Genomic DNA, 10,211 nt, shown 5'->3' on the forward strand with positions numbered 1-10,211 from the left:
TGATTTGAGAGCTCTACAATTATGTATGCTAAGACAATGGAACGGAGACTATTTGGATCTGTCTCAAAGGATAGACCTAGACCAGTTGACAAGAGACTCTCTCCCTTGGTGGCTTTCTCAGGAACATCTGTCTCAGGGCACATGCTTTCGGAGACCTTCCTGGGTGATTGTGACCACGGACGCTAGCCTGCTGGGCTGGGGAGCAGTCTGGGACTCGTTAAAGGTGCAGGGACTTTGGACTCGGGAGGAATCTGCTCTTCTCATCAACATATTGGAGTTGAGATCGATTTACAATGCTCTGATGGCTTGGACTCAGTTGTCCTTAGCCCGGTTTATCAGGTTTCAGTCAGACAACATAACCTCAGTGGCTTATATCAACCACCAGGGAGGAACTCTGAGTTCCTTAGCCATGAAGGAGGTAGCTCGGATTGTTCAGCGGGCAGAGGCTCACAATTGCTGTCTATTTGCTATCCACATTCCAGGAGTGGATTTCCTGAGCAGACAGACCTTTCATCCCGGGGAGTGGGAACTCCATACAGAGGTGTTCTCCAGCTTAACCCTCAAATGGTGGGTGCCAGAGTTGGATCTGATGGCGTCTCGGCAGAATGCCAAGCTCCCAAGGTACGGTTCAAGGTCAAGAGATCCTCAGGCCGCTCTGATAGATGCTCTGGCGGCCTCTTGGGATTTCAGGCTGGCATACCTGTTTCCTCCGTTTGCTCTCCTCCCGCTTGTCATTGCTCATATCAAACAGGAGAGAGCATTAGTGATTCTAATAGCTTCTGCTTGGCCTCGCAGGATCTGGTATGCAGACCTAGTGGAGATGTCATCTCTTCCACCTTGGAGACTGCCTCTGAGGAAGGACCTGTTGATGCAGGGTTCCTTTCTTCATCCAAATCTCGTTTCATTGAATCTAACTGCGTGGAGCTTGAACGCTTAGTTCTGTCTAAGTGTGGTTTTTCTGAGTCAGTCATTGAGACCATGATTCAGGCTCGCAAGCCTGTTACGAGAAAGATTTACCAAAAGATATGGTGTAAATATCTTTATTTGTGTGACTCCAAGGGCTATTCTTGGAGTAGGGTCAGGATTCCTAGGATCTTGTCCTTTCTCCAGGAAGGTCTGAAGACGGGTTTGTCAGTCAGTACCCTTAGAGGTCAGATTTCTGCATTGTCTGTTTTACTGCACAGGCATCCAATATTTTTGTCACGCCCTGGTCAGAATCAGGCCTGTGTTTAAACTTGTTGCTCTTTCTTGGAGCCTTAATCTTGTTCTTAAAGTTTTGCAGCAGGCTCCGTTTGAGCCAATGCATTCCATAGATATTAAGTTGCTATCTTGGAAGGTTTTGTTTCTTGTTGCTATCTCTTCTGCTCGGAGAGTTTCGGAACTCTAAGCGCTGCAGAGCGAATCGCCTTATATTATCTTTCATGCCGATAAGGCGGTTCTTCATACTGTTAGGCTTCCTTCCGAAATTTGTTTCGGATAGAAATATTAATCAGGAAATTGTTGTTCCTTCTCTGTGTCGTAAATCCTTCTTCTAAGGAACGTTTGTTGCACAACTTGGATGTTGTGCATGCTCTTTAATTCTATTTGCAGGCGACTAAGGATTTTCGCCAGTCTTCGGTTCTATTTGTCTGTTTCTCTGGAAAGCGTAAAGGTCAGAAGGCTACTGCTACTTCTCTTTCTCTCTGGTTGACTAGTGTAATTCATTTGGCTTATGAGACTGCTGGATAACAGCCTCCTGAGAGAATTACGGCTCATTTTACGAGAGCTGTCTCATCTTCTTTGGCTTTCAAAAATGAAGCTTCTGTGGAACAAATTTGCAAGATTGCAACTTGGTCCTATCTGCATACTTTTTCAAAATTTTGCTAATTTGATACTTTTGCCTCAGCTGAGGCTTCTTTTGGGAGAAAGGTCCGTCTAGCGGTGGTGCCTTCTGTCTAGGTCTATCTGTCTTGTCCCTCCCTAGTCATCTGTGTCCTCTAGCTTGGGTATTGGTTCCTAACAGTAACTGATGACATTGTGGACTCACCATATCTTAGGAAAGAAAACAAAATGTATGCTTACCTGATAAATTTATTTATTTATGTATATGGTGAGACCCCGACCCCGCCCTTTGTTTTAAGATCGTTATTTTGACTACACCTCAGGCACCTCTACACCTTTGTTCTCCATTTCCCTTCAGTGGGAAGGGGAGGGATAATTAACAGCTTGGCTGTGGTGCTCTTTGCCGCCTCCTGCTGGCCAGGTGTAATATTCCCTACAGTAATTCGCCGTGGACTCATCATATCCAGAAATAAATAAATTCATCAGGTAAGCATAACTTTTGTTTTTACTGCAATTTATTGTTCAATAGCCAAACTCCACCCACCAATTTCCTTATTTGGAGGAGCCAATCTGGGCTTTCGTCCACAGACAATAAGCCTAGCCACTGTCATAAAGTTACTATAGAGTGCATTTTTTGCAATTATCTTCTCTTAGTTGTACTTCACTTAGAAGAAAACCCATTTGTCAGCTCTGATGCTTGTTAGAAGAAATTGCACCTATATTTCTGAATATTTCAAAGTCTCATGTATTGACCCTTAGGGATAGAATTCTTAAGATGCACTGGGTGATGTGAATCAGCTCTTAATATAGTATTCCCTGCAATAGGTTTCCTATCTGTTTTTGACTATACATTTTCTATTAAAATTAAGTTCCAGAATTGCATCTAAATAGGAGATCTCAGCATTAGAGGAACTGTAAGTAAATGCTAAGTTTTTGTTATTACTATATACAGTGGATATAAAAAGTCTACACACCCCTGTTAAAATGTCAGGTTTCTGTGATGTAAAAAAATGAGACAAAGATAAATCATTTCAGAACTTTTTCCCCCTTTAATGTGACCTATAAACTGTACAACCCAATTGAAAAACAAACTGAAATCTTTTAGGTAAAGGGAAATAAAAATAAAAAATAAAATAATATGGTTGCATAAGTGTGAACATCCTTAAACTAATACTTTATTGAAGCACCTTTTGATTTTATTATAGCACTCAGTCTTTTTGGGTATGAGTTTTTCAGCATGGCACATCTTGACTTGGCAAGATTTGACCACTCTTCTTTGCAAAAACAATCTAAATCTGTCAGAATGCGAGGGCATCTCCTGTGCACAGCCCTCTTCATTCAGGTCTGGGCTCTGGCTGGGCCATCCCAAAACTTTAATCTTCATCTGGTGAAGCCATTCCTTTGTTGATTTGGATGTATGCTTTGGGTCGTTGTCATGCTGAAAGATGAAGTTCCTCTTCATGTTCAGCTTTCTAGCAAAAGCCTGAAGGTTTTGTGCCAAATTGTCTGGTATTTGGAACTGTTCATTATTCCCTCTACCTTGACTAAGGCACCAGTTCCAGCTGAAGAAAAACAGCCCCAAAGCATGATGCTGACACCACTATGCTTCACTGTGGGCATGGTGTTCTTTTGGTGATATGCAATGTTGTTTTTGTGCCAAACATATCTTTTGGAATTATGGCCAAAAAGTTCAACTTTAGTTTCATCAGACCAGAACACCTTTTGCAACATGCTTTTGGGAAACTTCAGATGTGTTTTTGCAAAATTTAGCCGGGCTTGAATGTTTTTTTTTGTAAGAAAAGGCTTCCGTCTTGCCACTCTACCCCATAGCCCAGACATATGAAGAATACGGGCGATTGTTGTCACATGTACCACACAGCCAGTATTTGCCAGATATTCCTGCAGCTCCTTTAATGTTGCTGTAGGCCTCTTGGCAGCCTCCCAGGCCAGTTTTCTTCTCGTCTTTTCATCAATTTTGGAGGGACATCCAGTTCTTGGTAATGCCACTGTTGCACCATATTTTCTTCACTTGATGATGACTGTCTTCACTGTGTTCCATGGTATATCTAATCCCTTGGAAATTCTTTTGTACCCTTCTCCTGACTGATAACTTTTAACAATGAGATCCCTCTGATGCTTTAGACGCTCTCTGCGGACCAAGGCTTTTGTTGTAGGATGCGACTAACAAAATGTCAGGAAATACCTACTAGAACAGCTGAACTTTATTTGGGGTTAATCAGAGGAACTTTAAATGAACTTTAAATGATGACAGGTGTGTACTGACTCCAATTTAACATGATTTTGAATGTGATTGCTTAATTCTGAACACAGCTACATCCCCAGTTATAAAATGGTGTTCACACTTATGCAACCATATTATTTTATTTTTTTATTTTTATTTCCCTTTACCTAAAAGATTTCAGTTTGTTTTTCAATTGAGTTGTACAGTTTATAGGTCACATTAAAGGTGGAAAAAGTTCTGAAATGATTTATCTTTGTCTCATTTTTTTACATCACAGAAACCTGACATTTTAACAGGGGTGTGTAGACTTTTTATATCCACTGTATATATATAGATAGATAGATAGAGAGAGAGAGATAGATGCACTCAGCTGAGACAGAACAAAAGCTAGAAAAACTTCCGTGCCTGTTCATTTTTAGGGTGCCACTCAGAGTGCATACTCTTTTAGCAATGAAATACCAGGCAATTCTTCTCTGAACAAGAGAAACTACAACCCCAGATGATCGTTTCGGCCTTCTGTGGGCCTCGTCAGTGAGGTGCAGACGCATCTCTCTAAGGGCATGTGTGCAAGGAGTTCACGTCTGGTTTCCCCTTTTACTCTTAGGGAGAACCAAGAGCAATTTGCATAAATATAAAAAGAGGGAGAGATGCACTCAGCTGAGACAGAACAAAAGCTAGAAAAACTTCTGTGCCTATTCATTTTAGGTTGCCACTCAGGGTGCATACTCTTTTAGCACACTATGCCCCTTCACAGAGAAAAAATATCCTGTAGCATATCAGTCTGACCCTGCCCAATGACAGTCCAGCACCGAAATACCAGGCAATTCTTCTCTGAACAAGAGAAACAACAACCCCAGACAATTGTTTCGGCCTTCTGAGAGGCCGAAATGTACGTCTGGGGTTTGTTGTTTGTCTTGTTCAGAGAGGAATTGCCTGGTATTTCGGTGCTGCATCAGCCAATAGGATTTTTCTACCTTAATTCCGATTGGCTGATAGAATTCTATCAGCCAATCGGAATTGAAGGGACGCCATCTTGGATGACGTCATTTAAAGGAACCTTCATTCAGTCGTCGGCCATCGTTGGAAGAGGATGCTCCGCGTTGGATGTCTTGAAGATTTACCCGCTCCGCCCCAGATGGATGAAGATAGAAGATGCCGTCTGGATGAAGACTTCTGCCCGTCTGGATGACCACTTCTGCCGGTTGGATAAAGACTTCTGCCCGTCTGGAGGACCACTTCTGCCCGGTTGGGTGAAGACGTCTCCCGGTAGGGTGATCTTCAGGGGGTTAGTGTTAGGTTTTTTAAGGGGGGATTGGGTGGGTTTTAGAGTAGGGTTGGTTGTGTGGGTGTTGGGTTTTTTTTTGTTTTTTTTTAATGGTTAAAAGTTATCTTTATTTAAATTTATTTATTTAAATTCAGCACAAAAAAAAATACAAATACATATAAAAATATGAAAACAAAACATATATGTAGAGTCATCTAGCTTCAAAAAGTGATAACTCAAACCAAGAAGCCACATCCAACGAAACGGCTTCTGATCAATCAAATAATAATACCTATAATCACATTTTGCTCATTGATTGTTATCTTAAATTCTTAATCAAAATATAATAATACAATTTTTCACAAAACAGAACAAAACAATTCCCCCCCAACATTGGGTTTTAATGTTGGGGGGGGAATTGTAATTTTTTTTTTACAGGTAAAAGAGCCGATAACTTTGGGGCAATGCCCTGCAAACGGCCCTTTTAAGGGCTATTTGTAATTTAGTGTAGGGTAGGGCTTTTTTTTATTTTGGGGGGGGCTTTTTTATTTTGTTAGGGGGATTAGATTAGGTGTAATTAGTTTAAAAATCTTGTAATTTGTTTATTATTTTCTGTAATTTAGTGTTTGTTTTCGTACGTTAGTATTTAATTTAGGTAATTAATTTAATTGTAGTGTAGTGTTAGGTGTAATTGTAACTTAGGTTAGGTTTTATTTTACAGGTAAATTTGTCTTTATTTTAACTGGGTAGTTATTAAATAGTTAATAACTATTTAGTAACTATTTTACCTAGTTAAAATAAATACAAAGTTGCCTGTAAAATAAAAATAAACCCTAAGATAGCTACAATGTAACTATTAGTTATATTGTAGCTATCTTAGGGTTTATTTTATAGGTAAGTATTTAGTTTTAAATATGAATAATTTAGTTAATTGTAGTAATTTTATTTAGATTTATTTAAATTATATTTAAGTTAGGGGGTGTTAGGGTTAGACTTAGGTGTAGGGGTTAATAACTTTATTATAGTGGCGGCGACGTTGGGGCGGCAGATTAGGGGTTAATAAATGTAGGTAGGTTGCGGCGACATAGGGGACGGCAGATTAGGGGTTAATAAATAAAATGTAGGTGTCGGCGATGTTGGGGGCGGCAGATTAGGGGTTCATAACTATAATGTAGGTGGCGGCGGTGTCCGGAGCAGCAGATTGGGTTTAATAATATAATGCAGGTGTCGGCGATGTCGGGGGCGGCAGATTAGGGGTTAATAAGTGTAAGATAAGGGGTGTTTATACTCGGGGTTCATGTTAGGGTGTTAGGTGTAGACATAAAATGTTTTTCCCCATAGGAATCAATGGGGCTGCGTTAGGAACTTTACGCTGCTTTTTTGCAGGTGTTAGTTTTTTTTTCAGCCGGCTCTCCCCCATTGATTCGTATGGGGAAATCGTGCACGAGCACGTTTTACCAGCTCACCGCTAACGTAAGCAGCGCTGGTATTGAGGTGAGATGTGGAGCAAAATTTTGCTCTTCGCTCACTTTTTTGCGGCTAACGCCGGGTTTGTCTATTGATTGCCCCTGTGTCTTCTCTTTATCCTGCTCTGAAATCTGGCTGGAGATGAACTCTTTTGGTCTGCTTTTTTGTTTTTTGAAGGTGTCTGAGGGTGCTTATAGGATTTTTCCAGCACTTCATTCCTTATCTTTCCTTTTTTCTAGCGTTATTCCACTGATGCTCCTATGTTGTGCACCGTCTTTAGGTCTTACCACCTATATACAGTTGGAACACCAAGAATAAAAGATGAAGAAAATTCAATAAGTTGTCTGATGGTAGACGTGTGACTTTTTCAAGTTTTGAAACCACAGCAACAGACGGTAGTCCTAGATCTTGCACTCCAGTAACTAACTCAAGCACAGAAAAAGTAGTAGAAGGAAGTATATTGGATATTTAAACTTAACTGGCAAACCCAATGGAATTAATGAAGTATTAGATTTAAAATTATTAATTGATTAATATAGAATTGGAATGAATTAGATTAAAATAATAATTTATATATATATATATATATATATATATATATTGTTTCTCACACACACTTGTTTATTCTTTCTTCTTTACAACACATACCCACCATAATTTTCACTTATGTTAGTTTATTCATCTTTTCAACACATACACAATTTGATCACACCTCCTATCACATTTATTTTCTCACTTTGTTTACTATTCATCACTTAACTTCTTGTCTTTTTTTTCCTCTTACACTAGTTTGTTCTTTCCTTCTCTTAACACACACTCACTTTAATACTCTATTATTCTTAAACATATGTCTGTTCATTCATATTTCACACATACACAATGATCAAACTTCTATACTATATTTATTTTTCTCTCCTTGTTTATTATTCGTCATTTCACATCTTGTCTTCTTGGTTTTTTTTTATTCCTATCATCTCATCTAATGAATTAGGACTGTTAGGGGGTTAATGGTGGCATTGTATAAATATAGATTGAATGCGCATGTTTAAAAACCCTGATGAAGTGCCAAGGTGTGGCATGAAATGCGTAGGCTGATGGTCTGTTAATTTGGATTTACTATTGGGAGTCATCATACTTTGTTCCGCTACTGATTGTTACTGATCAAGATATTTACCTCAAAATCATAGCAACACTTTATTTTGCTACTATATCAAGCAAATAAGAACATTTATCATCTACTTTGGTTGAATACTTGCTTTATTGCAGCACATGAATCTTTGTTGCACATTAGGTCTGGATAGCCACTGGACCGTTATACATGATTTCCAGATATAAATCACACTGGATTTCGATTACTCACTGGGCTGCAGTTCAAGTTTTTAAAAAAACGTTGTACCTAACAGTTTTTCCATAATTGGAGACATTATCAGGTAAGCCTCTGATCCTTTGAAGCCCTCTGGCAACTTTGGGGGTCATTTTTGGGGCACTTTTAGTATTTAGGCGTATGGCCCTTTAAGAAAACCGCCATTAGCTTAGTGCAATATGTGGTTTTGTAGAGGAGGCTCCGGTTAGGCTGGGGGCCAATGTTTTAACATGCCTAAGGGGTTTTTATGCTTGGTGCACTATATTTTAATGAAAAGGAGCCAAAAGTGTTTTTGCTGCATTATAAGAACACCGGCTTTTCTCTTGGCGTTGGCTCTCTGCCCCCTAAGTGTTCCCGGGCTTTTTCTCTCTCAATCTGTAGCCTCAGCAACTAGATAATTACTACCACTGTTTGAGCCAGATTCTAAACTTATTTCCAGTGCCCACGAGTCCCAGAAAGGGGGTCAGTACCCATACAGGTGCTGCAAGGGGGTACGTAAGGGCTATTTTATATTCTTAGGGGCTTTAAGGCTTATTGGTCTGGGAGATATTGTAAGTGTCTGAGGGAGTGTTACATAGTGTAGAGTGCTCTCCACCAGGTTTTCTCTACACAAACAAAATGACTTTGTCCCCATTGATATTTCTATAGAGTAGTCAGTTTCTGATATTCCTCTAGCTACATGTATATGTTTATTTTGCAAATCTGTTCCAGTATGCCAGGTGAACCTCAGAGTTTGCATGCAAACCAACCACAACCTTACACTTCTCAGGGGGAAGTTTGCCTAATACTTGTCACTCAGGGGAACTCTACTGATTTACTGAATTCAAAAATAGCATTTACAAAATTGTGACAAATTGTTTGGCGGCAATTCCCAAACCAAGTGAGTGTAAACGTACATCTGTGTATTTATCTCAGTCTCATGAGGTTAATGTGCGAAATCCTTCCCCTAAACCCAGAATCCCCAAAATACAGAGCACTGAATCTGAGGATGCAAACATTTCTAGTTCTGATAGGGTAGTGTTATCAGATTAACAGGAGCCTGTTCCTGATTGTGAATATGACAATGTCTTTAGATTTAAGGTGGAGCATATCTCTAACTTATTGCAGGAGGTATTAAAGACTCTAGAACTTTCTGAAGAAAAACCTGGTGAAAACAAGCCTGTTAATCAGTTAAATATTGTTTTCAAAGCTCCACCAAAATTTCCACAGGTGTGTCTATTCGGACAACATTATATCGGTGGCCTATATCAATCATCAAGAAAGTATCTGCAGTCTACTGGCCGTTCCCAATAGTCTCTCAGATTCTGTCCTGGGCAGCGAGGAATCAGTGGTCGCTGTCAAAGATTTACATATCAGGTATCAATAACTGGGAGGCAAATAACCTCATCCATCAATTGGTTCATCCAGGAGAATGGTCTCTCCATCAGTACATATTTAATCAATTGGTGAACAAATGGGGCCTACCAGACATTGATCTGATGGCTTCCCACTTAAAGCACAAAGTATTGTGCAAGATCAAGAGATCCAAGGGCTCACATGGTTAGATGCTTTAGTATGACTATAGGAGCTCCATCAAGCATACCTATTTCCTTAATTTGTTCTTCTTCCGAGTGTCATTGCTCAGATCAAACAGGAGTTGGATCAGTAATATTAATTGCTCCAGCCTGGCCCCGCAGGACATGGTATGTGGACCTAGTACAGATATCCTCATCTCCATGGCTTCTTCCTCTGAGACAAGACCTGATCTCAAATCTCTAAGTTTAACAGCGTGGAGGTTGACTGCCTAGTTTTAAGACATGGAGGATTCTCAGATTCTGTGATTGACACTGATACAAGCTAGGAAACATGTGACTCAAAGGATTTACCACAAGATTTGGAACGCATATTTTGTGTGGTGCTCTTCTAAAGGATTCTCTTGGTGTTCCTTTTGGATCCCAAGAATTCTTCTGTTCTTAGAACATGGCCTTGACCAGGGTTTATCAGCTAGTTTCCTGAAAAAGTCAAATTTCCACTTTATCTGTTCTTTTTCATAGTAAGTTGTCTAAACTTCCTGA

The sequence above is a fragment of the Bombina bombina genome, chromosome 1 (genome assembly GCF_027579735.1).
Source record: "Bombina bombina isolate aBomBom1 chromosome 1, aBomBom1.pri, whole genome shotgun sequence".
In the NCBI taxonomy this organism is placed as follows: Eukaryota; Metazoa; Chordata; class Amphibia; order Anura; family Bombinatoridae; genus Bombina; species Bombina bombina.